This window comes from Puma concolor, chromosome B1, assembly GCF_028749965.1.
Source record: "Puma concolor isolate L17-30 chromosome B1, mPumCon1.1.hap2, whole genome shotgun sequence".
Taxonomy (NCBI): Eukaryota; Metazoa; Chordata; class Mammalia; order Carnivora; family Felidae; genus Puma; species Puma concolor.
This window is the reverse complement of record NC_141670.1, coordinates 186,363,282-186,382,918: the sequence shown is the minus strand read 5'-3', so window position 1 is coordinate 186,382,918 and position 19,637 is coordinate 186,363,282. Positions and strand designations below refer to the sequence as shown.

The 19,637-nt window shown below is 38.8% G+C and overlaps 1 protein-coding gene across 11 annotated transcripts in view; it reads left to right on the top strand.

Moving 5' to 3' along the window:
• The window catches only part of RBPJ (recombination signal binding protein for immunoglobulin kappa J region), a 220,555-nt gene that overhangs the window by 134,220 nt on the left and 66,698 nt on the right, over positions 1-19,637 (top strand). The gene's annotated exons all lie outside the window — the stretch shown is intronic.

Genomic DNA, 19,637 nt, shown 5'->3' with positions numbered 1-19,637 from the left:
TGTTAGAGCAATCGGTAGTGGCTAGTAATGCCTCAGCTGTCCTGTCAGGGATTCCTTAGCTACCTCTTCCACTTTTTGACTTTCATTAGCTCTGACATTAGTGTGCTGTTTTCATTTCTGTCTGGTCAGATGATCAGCCCATCCAGTGCTTTGAGGCATTGATAGTTTCTGTTAGGATTAAGGATAGGTTTCCATTGTGTATGAGGAAGATTTCCAGAGGATACAATGATGCAGGGGCTTACAATTACAAGATCACATCTTTTTTCAGCTCTAATGTGAAGCTTTTGTGGACATTTTTACTTGTTACTAATGGGATTATCTTATCCCTTTTTAACACGTCTGTTTTCTTTCTGTTTGGAAATTTAAAAACTCTTGCACACGTGTATTGGAGATTTGCATGTATGCTTATGCTCCTGAAATTTCAAAACCATAGTCAACTATTAAGATTCTAAGAACTTTGCATTTGTAGGCTATATTTACTCAATAGCAATAAATGTTTGTTTGCTTGCTTTGAAGTCATTTCTTATTGGCATCTGAAAGCCACTGACATTTTGGAGATTGGTGAAGACAGGTTGCCTTTTGGAAAGATAGGGCTGGGCTTTCCATCTTTAATGCAACTGGTTGGGGCAAGTAGTAAGAGTAGATACAGTTATGCTAGATCTCAACTTTGGAGCTATCAAAAATTTGTCAAGGAAAAAAATTCTGGTGCTTTATACTTGTCAGAGGCAGGGTAGTGGTGCCGTTTGTTAGATGGGATGGCACAGAGATAAATGGCACAGTCGAGGAGTTGAGTTAGTGTTGAGGGGGAGAAGTTTCTGGTTTTGAGTGTGTTTAGTTTGAGGCCCTTGTAGGAGAGCCAGATGAGGACATCTGGTGGCCAGGTATGTATATGTGTTATGTCTGTGGTTCCTGGAGCTCAGGAGAGAGGTCCAGGTTGGAGATACACACCTGAAGGCTGTTAGATGGTAATTATAACCTTGGGCGTGGGCACAACGTTCCTTGGGAGTTGGCGTTAAGCAGGGATGAACTGCTGGTGAGCACCAACATTTAAGGAATCAGTAGAGATGTAGAAACTAGTGAAAGGAAACTAATGCAAGAGACAGAAACCTGGGCAGTCTAATGTCACAAAAATGAAAAGAGTACTTTCAGAAGGAGGGAAACTAGTCACTTGTGCCAAATTGGAAAGAGGGCAAATGCTGTAAATCCAAGTGTTCACCAGATGTAAGACCTCAAAGACCTTGACCAGAACAGTTTCAGTGCAGTGGGGTCTGTACTGGGGATTGTCATGGGTGAGGGCACGGAGACAACTCTTTCAGGAGTGACGGCTGTGAACTTGGTGTGAGGGACGCTGTGTGTGTTGTGATGGAGCTTTTGAAAGTGAAGTAGGCTGGACTTGTTTAGCTGCCGATTGGAAGGAACACAGAGAGGGAAGAGGATGAAACTTAGATTGAAAACTCTGTTGGTGCTTTTTACAAAGGGTTTTTGTTGGGGAGGTGGGCGCACATTCAGTAATGCTGTGACTGTGAGGAAGTTCACGAATTTGATTCTGTTAACTCCTCAGTCTTTTCACGTGCACTGTCTCGAGTTAAGATTGAGATTCTTTTTTTTCCTCCTGAAGGGGTGGCGCTTATGCTTGGTTCTTTAATATTTTTTGCTTGGTGTCTCTCTGATTATGTGAAGTGGTGGTTTTCATTTCCTGTGAAGCCAGAGAAGGTTGCGTGTCTTTGGGATCTTGATCCGCACACACTGCAAAAGCTGTGCAACACGTGCAGCAGTTCGTTTTGTACTGTGCGCTGAGCCACAGTTTCTAGACTTCTGATCGCTCACCTGTACCCATAGAAAGTTAACATGTACCACAGTGTACGTGATGATGTATTCAATTACGCTGAACTGTTGTACTTTAATAATAAACACAGCAAAATATGTACGGAAATTTGAAATGTTGAAAAATACTGTGATAAAAATGAAGTAAAGTTTTAAAGATACTTTAATAGAATGGAAAAAAAACTTTTTTTTTTATCTTTGCACATGTTTTTTAGTGGTGGCATTGTATTTAAAGACCACTTTGCTATTTTTTATTTTTTTATTTTTATTTTTTTTTCAACGTTTTTATTTATTTTTGGGACAGAGAGAGACAGAGCATGAACAGGGGAGGGGCAGACAGAGAGGGAGACACAGAATCGGAAACAGGCTCCAGGCTCTGAGCCATCAGCCCAGAGCCTGACGCGGGGCTCGAACTCATGGACCGCGAGATCGTGACCTGGCTGAAGTCGGACGCTTAACCGACTGCGCCACCCAGGCGCCCCCACTTTGCTATTTTTTAAATTGTGGTAAAGTGTACATAATATATACTTCATTAATTTTTTAAAATCTTGGTTAATTTTTTGTGATAGGGTCATTCAAAGGGCTAGATTCAAGTTCATTTTATTTCTATACACATCAAGTGATTTTTTTTTAGCTCAAAAGCCATTGTTTACCTTAAGTGATTTTAATTTAAAGAAATAACTTGTAGATAGCATACTACAGGAAGCTGCCTGTCTTCACAAGGAAACTGATCAATTTCAGTACATTTTTGTATAAGAAAAACGAGTAACTGTCTTGTTTCACAGCCCTTTGAAGTGCTTTGCCACTAGTTAGAGAGCAAAGCAAACCTCTGTGTGGTAGGAGAGATTTTCCTGGTTACTTCTTATCTCATGAAGATACAATGTTTTACAAAACTAGCCACATCCATAGCATCTGGTAGTACTTTGTGCCTTTCTGTCATCCTGTTGTCACTTGCTAATGAAAGATAAAATGAAAGTTCTTGTGTGATGGGATTTCAGTACGCTTTTTACAGGAATCTGCTTTTATTTTGATTAAAGCAGCCATGCTCACAGCAGATAATGCTCTCACTGGTTTTCTGTAAAATGCTTTTTATTAAAGTCAAAAAAGCTCCCTCCTGAAGATACTTTGTCTTTTTTGTTCATTGCTCTATCACTTGCACCTGGAAGAGTGCTTGTTATGTAAAAGACACTCAGTAAATATTTAACTGTATAATGAATTTGCAATTGAGAATATTTTCACATAGATATTTTCTTAGAAAATTTTGCATTTCATTAAAAAGTCAGAAAAGACTATAAACTAAGGCGTATTAAAAAACCATCTATACTACCAACTATATGGCAAATTTCTTATACTATGTAATTAAAAAAAATTTTTTAAATTTATTATTATTGAGAGAGCATATGAGTGGGGAAGGGGCAGAAAGAGGGGGGCGGGAAGGGGCAGAAAGAGGGGGGCGGAAAGAGGATCCGAAGTGGGTTCTATGCTGACAGCAGCCCAATGCTATCCAGGTGCCCTGAGCTTGTGACTCTTGATCTCGGGGGTCCTGAGTTCAAGTTTACTTAAAAAAAAAAAAAAAAATCATACTAAAAGGTAGTTTTAGTGAAAGAGACAGTGTGGCTTCTGGATTTGCATGATGACAGATTAAAAGATGTTAGGCTAACTCTTGGTAAGAAACATGTTTTACTCTAAATTGATAGTTAAGGAAGATGAACAAATTTATTTGCCTGAGCAAAATGTAATTGTAAAGGAGAGGAACTTTACAGGAGTTAACATGTTTTATACATTAATTTGGATTACCTAAATAACTACTTGAAAATTTTTGCTTTATTAAGGTGCATAACGTTTCTGCTGATGCTGTTGATTTAACAATAAATATAGCACCATTATACAGATTAATACATAATCTCTGACCTAGGAAAAACATAAATACTAAGGCTATTCAGACAGAAGTAGGGAAATAGGACAGTGTGAAGGCCTAATGTTAAGATCAGTGGGAAAAAGACATAAATATTTGACTGCTGGGATATTGTGATTTATGAGAAGTATATATTTGGTTATTCAGATGACCACACTGCCTTTTTCATATAGGTCTTCATCCACAGGGCATGGTTCATAGTTGCTAAAACCCTTGGGATTTCCTAAGAGATGGGAGTGATAAGGGTTTCTCTTCTTACGTTAATGAGATGACTTTTGGAAGGCCCCTTGGGATGGGGGCTGGTTGCCGGAGGGAACCAACCTTGTGATTAGAGGGATGGAACTTTCATTCCCCGCCCCTCCCCACCACCTCTGTAGGTTGAACCAATTACCAAAGCCCAATGATTTAATAAATCATGACTTTGTAATAAAGCCTCCACTAAAACCCAAAAGGACAGGGTTCAGAGAACTTCCAGGTTGGTGAACACTTGGAGTTGTTTACTTGGGAGAGTCGTGAATGCCTGGAAAGGGCATGGAAGCTCTGTGCCCATCTTAGTACCTTGCCCTGTGCATCTCTTCCATTGGGCAGTTCCTTAGTTATATCCTTTTATACTAAACTGGAAGGCAGTTCCTTAGTTATATCCTTTTATACTAAACTGGAAATCTAGTGAGTGAAATGTTTCCCTCAGTTCTGTGAGCAGAACTTGCAAATTAATCAAACCCAAGAAGCTCCTTGGAACCTCCAATCTATAGCTGGTCTGTCAGAAGCACAAGTAATAAACTGGGCTTGCAACTAGCATCAGAAGTGGGGGTGGGGGCAGTCTTTAGGACTGAACTCTTCACCTGGGGAATCTGTCTCCAGGTAGTGTCAGAGTTGAGCTGAATTGTAGGACATCCTGCTGGTATCCAGAGAATTGTTTGTTGGTGTGGGAAATACCCTCCCCATGTTGGAATTGGTACCAGAACCCATTTAACCACATACTTAGGTCTCCAGGCATCGCTTAAACTTTTTTTTTGAGAATGCTCTGTGACATAAACAATTGATTCAAGGCAACTATGGTTGTCAGAGTAACTTCTTTATATGGCCTGTTTTCTGTACAAACTTTTATCTTTTTCTATGAGCTTTCTGTTTTGATGGTATGTTTATATATTTGGAATTAACGTATATGCTAGATGGAACCTGCTGCCTTAGTTTATACAGTCGGTTGCTCAGTAGGAAAGCTATAGTAGCAGCTTCTCCAGTTAAGAAGGGAAGTATGCCAAGAGCTGCTTTGGTGTATGTGTGTTTGTGTTTGTTGCATGTCTACTTTGGGATCACAATGAGTTGATATTGTTTATGATAGCGATACTGTTGATCTTTGATTAAAGATCAATAAAAAGTCATTTAAATTGTTTTAAATTTTTTTTTTCCAACGTTTATTTATTTTTGGGACAGAGAGAGACAGAGCATGAACGGGGGAGGGGCAGAGAGAGGGAGACACAGAATTGGAAACAGGCTCCAGGCTCTGAGCCATCAGCCCAGAGCCCGACGCGGGGCTCGAACTCACGGACCGTGAGGTCGTGACCTGGCTGAAGTCGGACGCTTAACCGACTGTGCCACCCAGGCGCCCCTAAATTGTTTTAAATTCAAAGTAGCATTAATCTCTACCTCTGCATTTTTGTCCTAATGGTAGCAGTTTTAACACATCCATTGTTTTGTCTGTAGGATTGGAGTTGACCTCACAGCTTTTAAAAACCAAAACCAAACAAAAAACTCTCCGTGGCATTTTAGTAAGTCCATATATGAGAAGGTTCATAGAAATTGTTTTGTCTAACGCATACAGGAGTTTCTGCCACGATGCCATACATATCTTGACAAACCTTGGACTGCAAAATCATGCCGTGAAAGTAATAAAGCTTATTGGGGCAAAACGGATGGATGGGGCAGACTACTGAAAATCCATGGAACTCTGCTCTTGAATACTAACTAAGAACAGTAGCAATTCTAATAAAAAACAAAAAACAAAAGACCCCACTTTTTGTACCTTGTATTACCATCAGTCTTCGGAGTCTTATACGTTGAGCTATATAGCCTCCTCCCTGTTGTAGGAGTTGTAAGTTCTAGAAGGGCATTGCTTCCGAGAGACTATTCATTAAAATTAAAAATTGAATCACGAGGTGTGTAGCCTTCTTCATTAATCCATTGTTTGAATACAGGTGGAATTTTTTTGCAGTTTCTTCATCTTCACAGGCAGCTTTGTTTTGCCAAATAGGTTAATTTAGCCAAAAGAGTAACAATTCCTGAAGCCACTAGATCAACCACTATTTACAAGAAAGAAAAGTACTTTTGTAGATTTTTCAGGGTTTTTTCCTTAAAATATTCATCTTCTGCTAAGGTTTTCTCTCTAATTGTGAAAAAGCTTGTTCCGGTTGCCTTAAAACATTAATATGCTGGGAAAAATCATGTTAATGTCAATATGACTTCCTTTTATACTAGCTTTATTTCCCTGTTTCTAGTCTCCTGAGAAGTCATTCACAGCAAAGGGAGATACATTGTAGCAGAACAGAGTTTATTTTTGTTTTGATTGGATTTATAAAATTGCATATGGTGAGTGGCAGGTGAGTATTAGTTTTGGAATCAGACCAGACTTTGAATTCTGGCTCTGCCATTGAAATGTCACTTTCTGCAAGTTACTTGACTTCTTTAAGCCTCAATTTCTGTATTTATAAAATGGAATTATTATACTTCCCACAGAGTTGGGAGTAAGTAAATGAGATAATACTAGACAATCTTTTTTACACACCAAGTTTACTAATAAATGTTAGCTGTTATAATTCAGAATATTCAGAGCATGACCTAACGTACCACTACCAAGGAATATTTTCAGCAAGTTTTAACATTTCCAATAATTGTTACATCTTGATCAGTTTTATTTAATATAAAATAAGAGAAGACAGGATTGTGTTTTTATCATCAAATGTAGGTCACAAGGAAAGGATATATATAAAATGTAGTAAATGAGATTTGTATTTTCATTTTTTGGCAAAGATTTGTATAGTAAACTGATAAAATAATCAGAATATGCAGAAGCTGTGATTATATTTAGGCTCTTATGACGTGAAGGGGCTACAAACAGGTTTTTTTCCTTAGGTTACAATAGGGATGGACTTTTTTTCATTTAAATGCCATTGAACGTTTTATATTCTCTTCCAACTCGAAGCTTTCATTTTGCCCGATAGGTTGATATGGAGCTCCATTTAAAACTTACTGCTCAGTCTTTTTAAAATTGATGTTGCCTGTTGACATTTTTATTTCTGAAGTTAAAAATATCCCATCTGCGAACTGTCTGGTATCATGCACTGAAATGTTTTCAGCAAATTCTATTCACAGTCATTTCTTTTTTTTTTTTTTTTTTAAATTTTTTTTTCAACGTTTATTTTTATTTTTGGGACAGAGAGAGACAGAGCATGAACGGGGGAGGGGCAGAGAGAGAGGGAGACACAGAATCGGAAACAGGCTCCAGGCTCTGAGCCATCAGCCCAGAGCCCGACGCGGGGCTCGAACTCACAACCGTGAGATCGTGACCTGGCTGAAGTTGGACGCTTAACCGACTGCGCCACCCAGGCGCCCCGATTCACAGTCATTTCTTAAACACCTGGTACAGGCAAGAATTTTGAACACCTTCAGTTTTGTAAAAGATGAGTTAAAGTTTCGTCCTCAGTAGTTTGGGCTGTAGTGCAGAATCTGTCATTGCTCATAACTAACTGCAGGATGCCAGGAGAATACAATGGCTCCTACAATAGAGACATTTCACAAGGAACCTTGAGGTACAGGAGAAGAAGTTCATTCAGACTGGGGGTTTTAGCAAAACTCAAAGGATTTCTTCTTCCTCTTCTTATTTTTAAACTTTTAAATTATGCTAGAGGAAGATGAGTTCTGGAAATCTGGAGGCAGATTTTGCGCAGGAATACCTGTGTACTGACTCTGTCCTCTGCCCCTCCCAGTAGGGATGTGGCTCTCTTTGGAGACAGATTAAGTTGATTCAAAAGCCAGGAGTGCCAGTGTTTACAAACATTCTTTGACTGGAAGAAAATAGAAAGTCAGTTGAAAAGTCAGCCTGAGTAGTGGCCCAGTGAGAATGCATCTGTTTTCTCAACTCTGCTAGAGCTGAACCTGAGTGTGGTACTGACAGCTGTGAGAGCCAAGGTTAATCTGTGCCAAGGTTGGCTGCCTGCGCTTCTCCAGATAGCCACTGCCGTTCGGTTAAGTTTGGTACCATTGGCTAAATAGAGTAGGAGCTAAATCAGGCCAGATAGATCAGGAGAGTCTGTCTTACCTGTCTGTGTAGGTGCTTCCTGCTTATTTGTAACCTATTGAAATGTAACACAGTTAATACAAGAATATATTCCTATGTCATTATTATGATAGTTTACAAGTCTCCAATGCTGCTCTCTTCCTCAGAGGTAACCACTGTTAAAAATTTAGAACATATTCCTCCAGACAATTTTCTGTGTACTTACACGTTTAACGTACATACATATAGTTTGGGTTTTCTTCAGGGCAGATGGTCTCATATTCCTATCTTATGTTTATTTTTAAAATGTAATGGTAATTCCTGAGTTCTTTTCTTGGCATGTATTTAGGATTACTTCACTCTTGTTTTAAATCTGTGTGGTATTCCATACCCATAATATAGGTGTAATGGAATTTATTTAGCCACTTCCCGCTCGGTGTACAATTAGATTTCTCTTTTAGGAACAACACTGTAGTAAATATCTTTGTGTGGCACATATGCATGAATATTTTTGCAGGACATACTTAGAAGTGGAATTGCCAGGATACATACACATTTATAGTTTTGATAGATGCTGCCAAAATTGTTCTCCAAAAGCTTATATTACTCGCACCCGTATTTATAGCAGTATATGGGAGTTGGTGAATACAATTCAATGGGAATGGAAACAAAGGGGATTCTGCACCGATAAAGAAGCATGAGTAAAAGCATGGAGGCAGGAGAGCCTAGTTGGTATGGTGAGGAAACAAGGAGTATAGAATCTGATGTAGAATATAGGAAGGAAGAAGGGCTTGTGGAAGATGAGTCCAGAAACGTAGGCTGGACCAAATAACAAAGTATTTTTTAATGTGTTGTTCAGAACTTTAAACTTGAGTAGACAATGGAAGCCTTTCAAAAGGTTTTCATGTGAGCTGTATTTTAAGAGCAGTAACTATGAAGGCTAGATTTTTGAGGATGGGAGATTGGCTATGAGGCTGTTACAGTGATCATATGCAATAATGAAGGTCGCGTCCTTAGAAACGAGAGGAAAAAAATCAGATTCGAGCAGTGGTGCAGATTTAAAATCAGTCTTAGTGGCTTAGGATGAGAAGGTAAAAGATTGAATGTTGTGGCTCTCCGAGTGCCTAGGTGGCACCTTTTATGAAGATAACAAAAATAGAATGAGAAATAGGTTTGGGAAAAACCTAGGGTTGAGGAAGAATAAGGGAAATTTTTATTAAAATATAAGGAATAAAATAAGTTACTATCCACTGATATATTTCTATAAGGTGTGTTCAGTTTTTTTTATTGTGGTAAAATATACGTAACATAAATTTTAAAATTTTAACCATTTTTAATTGTATAGTTCACTGTCATTAAGTACATTCATGTTGTTGTACAACCATCACCATCGTCTATCTCCAGAACTTCTTCTGTCTTCCTAAACTGCAGCTCTAAGCCCATTAAACAATAAGTCTCCTTCCCACCTTACCCTGAGCCCTGGTAAGTAAATTGGTAACCATGATTCGGCTTTTTGGTCTCTATGAATTTGACTGCTTCAGGTTCCTCCTGTAAGTAGAGTCATACATTATTTGTCCTTCTGTGACTGGCTTATTTCACTTAGCATAATGTCTCCAAGCATCCATTTTATAGCGTGCGTCAGAATTTCTTTCCTTCTTAATGGCAAAATAGTATTCCATTTGTGCGTATGCATTTAAAAAATCTATCCATCTGCCAGTGGACACTTGAGTTGTTTTTGTTGAGGTTTTTGGGGGGAGGGGATAGGTCTTATTTTGTTTTATTAGAGTGTGAATACAGTAAAATTGAGTTTCATAAAACTGTACAACCACGGTACTCTTGTGTAGATCCACTACTAGAAAATAGTGTTTGTTGCCACAAAGATGATTACAAAAGATCTCACTTTTTTACAACTCCTGCATATTATGGCTATTGGAAAAATGACCCCAAATGCTTATCCTACCAGTGGGCAGACGCTGTGATGATCCAAGGTATAGCATAAACTGGATTTAGAGGACTGCAGGCTTTTAATATCATTATTGGAATATTGTGAGGATTAGGCAATATGTACAAAATTTTGTACACTTTGAAGTGCCCAAAACACAGAGAAGGTATTGTACTAGATGTTCTAGCCTGCTTATTGTTTAACCGAGGAACTGTTTTTGCAAGAATTTTGAATTATTAGGTAGATGAAATAAAATAGTCCCTGCATCTGATGAAATAACCTAAGTGACACAGGTTTCATAGAAGAGAGGTGAATGAGCTGCCACCGAGAAGGTGTTACCTGTTAATTGTGAAACTGCCTCCAGAATCTTGATGACTGTCATAATAATTTTCTAATTGAAATTACAATGAGAACAGAGAAGTGAGAATAAGTGTATGAGGGAGGTTCCTTGCTCTTTTTATTCATTGCTCTCTAGAAAACATATATTTACTTCCCTAGCTCTCTGCAGTCCATTGCTCTGTAGCAGAGTTGTAATTATAGGCCCACCATCTGAATTATAACTTTTATTAATACATTTCATTGTAGTTCCATTTCAGAAAAATGTGTTGTTTTGGAACTCATTCACACATGCTTTTCCTTGCTGTTCCTTTCCTATCAACACATACACCCACACATACTGTTTGTTGCATGTCAAACTTGCATAACATTTGGCATTGGAAAATTGAAAAGCATGAAGAGAATACAAAATATAGATGAAGATGGTAAATGGAAAAGTAAAACAACAGATTAAAAGGAGTGTCTGGAGACTTAAACTAGTTCTTCCTAGGATGGCTAAAGTTATAGGACAGCTCTTAGCTTTAATAATTTCTTTCAGTCCCACTGTAACAGGTAAGCTAATGGAAGATAATTGGTAATTTAAATGAGATGCTTAGCATGTGGAAAGCACTCCGTGTTATCTGTTAAACTTATTATTTCTAATCTGTGGGTTTGAGACTGAGGTATTTTAGTAGCTGGAGAGCATCCGATAATAGGCTGCTGTTCTTAGCTGAAATTGCCTTTACTGTTTAACATCTACAGTGTTTGACTATGGATTATCTCCCTTCAATTAGTCTCTGTTATTAGACATTTTCTTAAATGTTCTTGCCACTTTATCTTTTATTTAATACTGACAATTGCAGATGGCCCAGGATGCATAATTAAAATATGAAGATTATCAGAACACTTGTTTAATAAAGAATACTTTTACCTCATCAGTTTTTTTTTTTTTTTCTAATCCAACTGCAAGAAGGAGCTAAAGACACTAACTTGACTTGTCACATCTCCCTATCCTTGGCAGAAAGTTCTGATAGACTGTAATTTTAAACTCTATTAGAATATCTCAGCATATCCAGTTTATGTATGTCCACATCAGACTATTGAAACCGCCCTCAAATCTGCGGTCTTCCCCAGCTCAGTAACTCACTCCATCCTTTGGTTTTTTAGGCTAGAAGAAACCTTGAAGTCACCCTTGGCCTCTTCCTTTTTCCCTCCAACTCTGCCATCCAGTGTGTCAGCAGATGTCGTTAGTTTTGTCTTTAAAATATGCCCAGGGGCACCTGGGTGGCTCAGTTGGCCAATGAGCCTCAGGTCACAATCCCAGGATCATGGGATCCAGCCCCGTGTGGACCTGCTTAAGATATTCATTCATTCATTCATTCATTCATTCTCTCTCTCTCTCTCTCTCTCCCTCCCTCCCTCCCTCCCTCCCTCTCTCTCTCTCCCCCCTTCCTTCTCTCTCCCCCCCTCCTCCTCTCTCCTCACCCCCCTGCCCCTCTCCCACTCACATGAGCATGTGTTGTCTCTTTCTTTCTCTCTAAAAAGATGTAAAATATGCCTGTAGTTTTTGTCACGTGTGACATTTCCACTGCTTCCACCCTGGTGTCAGGCTCCGTCATCTTTACCTCCATAGTTAAGTATCTGCCTGATTTGTCTCTGCTTCTGCTTTTATGTCTCACCATCTTTCTCTGCTCACCAGCCAGACTCATGCTCATCTTCCTTGGCTTAGATCTTAATCTTCCACGACTCAAAATTTAGAGTAACAAGCTGAGGCCTTGGTGATCTGTGGTGGCCCCAAGAACAGGTGCATGCGCACCCCTACCCATACTCCCTCACCCTCACACAGTGGCTCGTCTGATCCATTGTCCTGCAGCCTCTGTGTCCCAGCCACACTGGTCTCTTGCTTCAGGAGTCCTGGCCCTGCCGCTTTCGCCACCTCCTTCAGGTCTTGGCTCAAATATGACCTCAGTGAGGGTTTAGTTAAAGTTGCACCCCGTATCCTGTCTTCCTTGTCCTTTTCTGTTTCTCTCCATAGCATTTACCACCGTATGGAATTCTTAATTACAGTGTTAACTCTGTGCTGGATTTTGGTGTGATCTGTGCAGTCAAGTATCCTTAGTGCTTAAAAACGGCTGCCACGTTGTAGTTGTTCAAATATTTGTTGAGCTAATGAATTTGTCAAGAGAAAGGAGAGAATGCTTGAAGGCATGATGAGTTAGGGCCACAGACTGGATCATCGCCTGCATAATTGGAATAAACATTAAGTGTGAAAATTTTTTCAAACTTAAATCATAAGTACTTCTTGAACATTAAATTAAAACATTCCTAGGAAAGTGTTTTATTTTGATTCTAGAATTGTGGCATTGGCAGACGTTGTAACTGATTCCCAAATTGTGCTTCCAGAGTCAGTAAATGTTTATGCCTCCACAGGCAGGCAGTGTTTTTTAATGCTTTCATATAGAAGCATTATTACTGCAGTTTTGTGCAGGTATTAGCCACCAAGATTGTGATGGGTGAGATGTCACGTGTTCAGTAAGTGTCTAACCTGTGACTCCTGACTCGACTGCAGAACTTGATCAGCACATTCTTGTGTTACTCATGACAACACACTCTTTTTAAGTCACCAAAATTTGCATTTTATTTTAAAGAAAAAGGGACCTAAGTAGCTAAGCTGAAGGAGATAAGAAGCTCAGTTCACCCGTAAACTCATAAATGTGTACGTACATAAAAAGTACGAAGAAAGTAGAGGTAAATTTGACTCAGGCTCTTTAGCATTTCTTAGTTTCCTCCCAAGTCCTAGAATGGAAAGAAGCTTCTGTTGATTTGCTTGTTTTGAATAAGTGTATAGTAGTGTTTATGAGCTGATTTACTTTGCTGCTACTGCCTTTGCTTCCCTAACATCCTTTACTCAGCACTTTTGAACTACTGGTTTTTCATGTCCCTCTCCACTTTCCCCCCACTCCTAGCTTTGGTCTCTGGGACAGGTAACAACTTGCTAACACCGATCCATTTGAAAAAGGATAGGGGTGTGTGTGTGTGTGTGTGTGTGTGTGTGCACGCATGCCTGTGTGCAATTATGTTTAAATTATACCTGTGTATATATACTGTGTCATCTAGAATTCTAGCAGAAATATGGGGGCATATCATGGTTGAACCCTGGGTGTTTATTTAATTTTTCTTTTAAGTTTATTCATTTTTGAGAGAGAGAGAGACTGAGCGTGAGCAGGGGGAGGGCAGAGAGAGAGGGAGACACAGAATCCAAAGCAGGCTCCAGGCTCTGAGTTGTCAGCACAGAGCCTGATGTGGGACTCAAAACTCACGAACTATGAGATGATGACCTAAGCTGAAGTCGGACACGCAACCGACTAAGGCACCCAGGTGCCCCGGGTGTTTACTATTTTAAGAGTAGCAGCAGCCTCAGCCACTTTGATGGAAGTTTTTATCAATGTTACCGAAGGTTAGGATATACGTTTTAAGAAAAGAGTTTTCCCAGTTGGGAGTTCCTCAAAAGTAAAATTAGGTGAATATTCCATCTTCCAGAATTGCTGTATCACAATGTCTTTTAGTTATTGAGCCTTGTTGATCTTGAGTTTAGCCTCTTAGCTATAGGTTCTGATGTTCTCTTATCCCTAATTGGAAAAGGAAATACAGTTTTATTATCAGGATGGGAATCATGATAGTTTATGATTCTTGGAAAGATTCTTTGAAAATTACTCAAAGTTAGGTTTAACTTTAGGTTTATAATCCTCTTTAGCATTGGCAAAAACTAAAGTTGAAATTCCTAGAATGTGTGGTTTTCATACTTTTGATAATAGCACTTGTTAATTTTCTGTCATTATAACAAGATTGTTTCCAAAACTTGGTTGACAGAAATTGTTTAAAATTCAAGTGTCTGTAGAACACATCCTGTAAATTATGTTACAAAATTTAAAAGACTTTGCTTCATCAACTCAGTATACCATGTTTTCTCAAAATATTTTTATATACAATAAGCTTGTGAGGATTTATATAAAAATACCAACTTGGCTCAGTATGTCATACGTTGTAGGCGCTGAAAACATTAAAAAAAAAACTTGTTTTTCACTTCTGGTCTCACCTATTTCTTTTTTTTTTTTTTGTCTCCTTTATTTATTTATTTATTTATTTGGTAATGTTTGTTTATTTAGAGCACATGAGTCAGGGAGGGGCAGAGAAAGAGGGAGAGAGAGAATCCCAAGCAAGCTCCACACTCTCAGTGCAGAGCCCAATGTGGGGCTCCATCTCAAGATCTTGAGATCATGACCTGAGCTGAAATCAAGAGTTGGGATGCTTAACACTCTGAGCCACCCAGACTCTCCTTTACTCTTATATTGTCATTGTGATGTTAAAGTCTATTTCACACACTGCTCCTGCAGTTTGGGGGTCATGTGAAGAGGTCCAGAGATCTGAAACACCATTGTGTGTTCTGAGAAATCTCTAAGTTCCACTATGGCTAGAACATACATTGTATTTGTATGGGTAGGAGAAGCTAAGAAGCTGGATCAGGAAAAGACCCTGTGGGAATGCAGTTGTCCAGCTAAACCCCAAACGCACCAACCTGTATTCTTTCATAACTTTCTTAATTTTATGTTCTTTTGTCGTCCAAACTTAATTTCTTCAAGAGTAACTCTACCTCCGTATGTTAAAAGCTGGCAAATTTCTGTATCACCTTTTAATGATCTCTTAAATTTTCTGTTGAGATTTCTCGTCATTTAAATGTAAAGAGTAGAATTGAGAAAGAAGGAAACAAAAATATGTGACAGATCAAAAACTTTTTTGGAGTATTTTCTGACCTTAGATTCTTGATTTAATGGGTAAATTTTCTTGCCCTTTATTTAGAAACATAAAGTTGAAGGACAGAAATAAAGGAGAATTTAAGAGTCTGTGATTTAGAAAGTGACCTGCTAGTTGGCATGAAATTAATTTATTGGGTTACAACTAGCATTTAAATTAAATCATGACAGAATAGGATACAGTTAATATTTCTGAGTACGTATCAGGTTATGTATAAAAACCTACTTTTGGTGATGGTAAGCAAAGTTTGGAAAACTTATTTAATATTTATGTATGCTTTTAGCATTTCTATCTGTATTGTAAAGATAGTATCCATTCATTTACTTAGGTATTTGAGAACCCACTGCTTCTCTTTCTCATCCTCTGTCTCCTTTCATTTGGGCAGTATTATGTGCCAGATACTGTTCTAAAGCTTTTACATGTATTAACTCATTTTTTTTTTCTTCCATTACACAAACGGTATGTTCATCCCAATTTTTCAAAAGGAGAAGCTCAGGTGCCTAGTGATGATTAACTTGCTTGAAGTTGCATAGCTAGCTCGTAAGTTGTGGATCTGGGATTCAGATTCAGACCCAGGCAGTCTTTTCTTCAGAGCCCGTTCTTCTAACCACCACGCTTCATTGTCTCCTGTGTGAAGACACCTCTCTGACACTGTGATAAGTGCTAGAGGTACATCTGAAATGGTTCTTGATGTCATGGAACTTAGATATTTATAAATGTTGTGTTTATAATTCTCTATATTTGTTAAAATATATAAAAAGATACACAATGTGGGAAAACACTATATATAATTAAGTAATTATATAATTAGCATATTACCATGTTATAAATTTCAGTATCGTTGACTGTTATTTCCATTGTGTGGATATGCCATAATCTAACTATTCCTGTGTTGGAAAGAAATTCTCATTCCTTTCTTAGTAAGTAATATTGCAGTGAACATCAGAATGCATTCATTATTGTCATTTCAAATTACTATGTGAGTCTATTTACAAAAACCTAAAAATTTGAAGTTACTGGCATCTGTTTCTAATTTTTTTTTTTTAATTTTTTTTTTTCAACGTTTATTTATTTTTGGGACAGAGAGAGACAGAGCATGAACGGGGGAGGGGCAGAGAGAGAGGGAGACACAGAATCGGAAACAGGCTCCAGGCTCTGAGCCATCAGCCCAGAGCCTGATGCGGGGCTCGAACTCAAGGACTGCGAGATCGTGACCTGGCTGAAGTCGGACGCTTAACCGACTGCGCCACCCAGGCGCCCCTGTTTCTAATTTTTTGAAGTTTACCCTTTAGCAGTAGTGCTAATCTACCTTCATAAGCATTGTATTCAGTAGTTACAAACAAAACAGAATTCAGTCAAAAATGTCCTATGTCAAACTATCTTCTCTTAAAGTCTCTGTTGTCTTTAATATTGTCATTGCAGTATATAAGTCCTTCCTAAATATTTTCTTTCATTTACTCAGATGTTTCTTTCTTTAATTTTTTTTTTAATGTTTCTTTATTTTTTGAGAGACAGGGACAGAGCATGAGCTGGGGAGGGGACAGAGAGAGAAGGGGAGTCACAGATCCCGAGGCAGGCTCCAGGCTCCGAGCTGTCAGCACAGAGCCCAACGCGGGGCTCGAACTCATGAACCATGAGATCATGACCTGAGCCGAAGTCGGACGCCTGACTGAGCCACCGAGGCGCCCCTCAAATGTTTCTATACTTACTATGTTTTAGAGTATATCAGACATGCCCCCCATCATGAACATTCTTTGTTTAGTTGTCAATCATGTATCCAAAATGTGGTGCATAACATTTTCACATACTTAGGTCATTAGTGCCTAGTTTGTTCCAGGTCTTTGGTAGTTAGATAATACGTTTAAAAAGATAAAGATAACAGTTTCCCTGTTGGACATAGCATAGTGAAGGAGGCTGTAACAACTGGCATGGAAATATATTTGTCTCTTTTATAAGAAGTGAAATATTTTGTAGACAGTTGCATAGAGTCTTTAATTAAAACACTAATTTTACAATTAAAAAGTATATAGTTGCACATCAGAATTTCTGAGGGGCATTCCTATTGTAATCCACTATTTTGGGTATTAATGCTTGTAAAATGAGTTATACAGAAGGGTTAGTGTTATTGATGAAGATATTTTTAAAAAGACCTTTAAGTTTTTTATTGTAATAGTTTGACTCTTAAATGTAGTAATTCTGCAAGATTTTGTTTCAGCAGTGTATAAAGTGGTTTCTTTGAGTCATCTGACTGCTTACCAAACAGTGGCCGTAGTAGTTGTGTTGATCACTTCTGCAGTTTTGGAATGTAGTGTGGATGCATGGTTTCCATTCAAATTTGAAATTGTTTAGGAGTTTCCTTTCCTTAACTTGGCGGATTTTTCTTCGGTGCTTTTTGTTTCTCTTTTAGTTTAATAATGCTTTGAAGTATTGGAGGGAGCTGTCCATCTACTTTTGGGGAGGGGGCTTGTTTTGTTTGTATTTTTAATTACTGATAACCTGACTGAATGGCTTCCCCTCTCTGAGCTAGTAAATAATCTCTTTCCATGAGGCTAATACTGGTAGTAGTTTATGAGACAGGACCTATTTGGAAAAATGTGGCAGGGGCGCCTGGGTGGCGCAGTCGGTTAAGCGTCCGACTTCAGCCAGGTCACGATCTCGCGGTCCGTGAGTTCGAGCCCCGCGTCGGGCTCTGGGCTGATGGCTCAGAGCCTGGAGCCTGTTTCCGATTCTGTGTCTCCCTCTCTCTCTGCCCCTCCCCCGTTCATGCTCTGTCTCTCTCTGTCACAAAAATAAATAAACGTTGAAAAAAAAATAAAAAAAAAAAATGTGGCAGTGTACCCTCTTTTTTTTTTTTTTTTTTTTTCCTTTCCTTAAGTAGGCTCCACACCTTACATGGGGCTTGAACTCATGACCCGGAGATCAAGAGTCACATGCTCTGCTGACTGAGCCAGCCGGGCATCCTGGCATGTATCCTCCTAAGGAAAATACTTTTCGTTGCTCATTTTTCTTTGGTCATCTAAAATTCATGTTGATAACTACTGTGGTTTCCAAGTCCTCTTGAAAAGATATTTAAGTGTATAACTTCATGGAAATACTAGATTTCATTTGTAGGACTCAAATGGAGATTCTGATTTTAGTGTATATGTCTGATTCTAATCCTTAGTGGCTTGACAAAGTGTACATATAAACCATGGCTACAGATCTATTTACATATGTTTGACTGGGTTTTGAGTGAAGAAGGCTTTGTAAAATTAAATTATTGTTATATCAGCCAGGTTGAAAAACAAACGTAAGTGTTGGACTTGATTTCTTCTGACTTACTCTAGAAGATAGATTGGCGTAGCAGATTGCTTAAATAATCTCTGAGCCCGACCTCCCCGCTGCAGAAGGAGGCAACTAACTCCTCAGTCTCGGGCGTGGTAGACCAGGATGAAATAGCAGTGGTGCTTTGCACGGTTCTTGGCATAATGACAACGGATGTCAGCCTCAGGGCCCCCACTCCCCCAGCAATATTCTGCAACAATATTGTAACAGAAAAGTGCTGAAATTCTAGCTAAAAGGTCTAGATTTAGGTCCTAGTTCTTTTGCTGCTTGCTTTCTTGGGTCAGTTAGTTGACCACAGTGTCCATTTTGTCCTCTATAAAATGAGGTTCTAAAAATGAAACGATGTAATAAGAGCTTCGGACCTAGGCTTTGATTCTTTTTTATCTAGTGTATTTATATTTTGCCCTATTTCCCAATAGTTGACATTAATTTTTACGTGCAAGGGAGGAGCTGTCCTTCAGGAATATTAAGCTAGTAGTTGTGTGTAGGACGCATTTACTTGGAGGAGCAGGGTAGAGGAAGCAACCCAGGGAGTTGCAACATCCATTGGCCCGTCAGGAGGCCTTGAGGTGACGTGAGAAGGGGCAGGGGGGTTCCACTGCGTGGTAAAACAATCTGTTCAGAAAGACTACCGTGGCTCTAGTGATTTCACTGGGCCGGGTCCCTTGATTGTGTTCTTTATTAGCTTCTTCCTGCCTACCCTGGTAGAGTTCTTTCCTCTATGCAGTTTTGTCACTGTTATCAGCTTTCTGAAGAGAGACCTGTATTTTGTAATCTGCGTTCTCCACAACCTGCAATAAATCTAAATCTCAAAAATACGTAATTTTCTGACATTGGACTTTTAAAGGTTTTCATCAGTTGAACCTACTTTTGCAAAAAGGAAGTAATTCCACTTTTTCCTTAACACAGATTTTTTAGTGCTGGCTGGGAAATTTTGTCATTTTCCATTTCTTGTCTTTTACCGTCACACACGAGCTGTTCCATAGACCCAGAGCATAACAGACCTGTTCCGGTGACTCTTTTTCTTTGGAAGCCCTTTTTATGGCTTGCTTTTACTTCAGTCATCCTAAAGTAATTTTAATTGCTTTATGACAAATGCGTATTGATTGTCAGTTAGTTTTACTTTCTCTGTGTAGCTTGAGTACTCCTTCTGGTGACTGTCACAGATTGCCAAACCTGAGGCAAAAGTAGAGTGAATTCTTAGATTTACAATGTGGCATATAAACTTATCG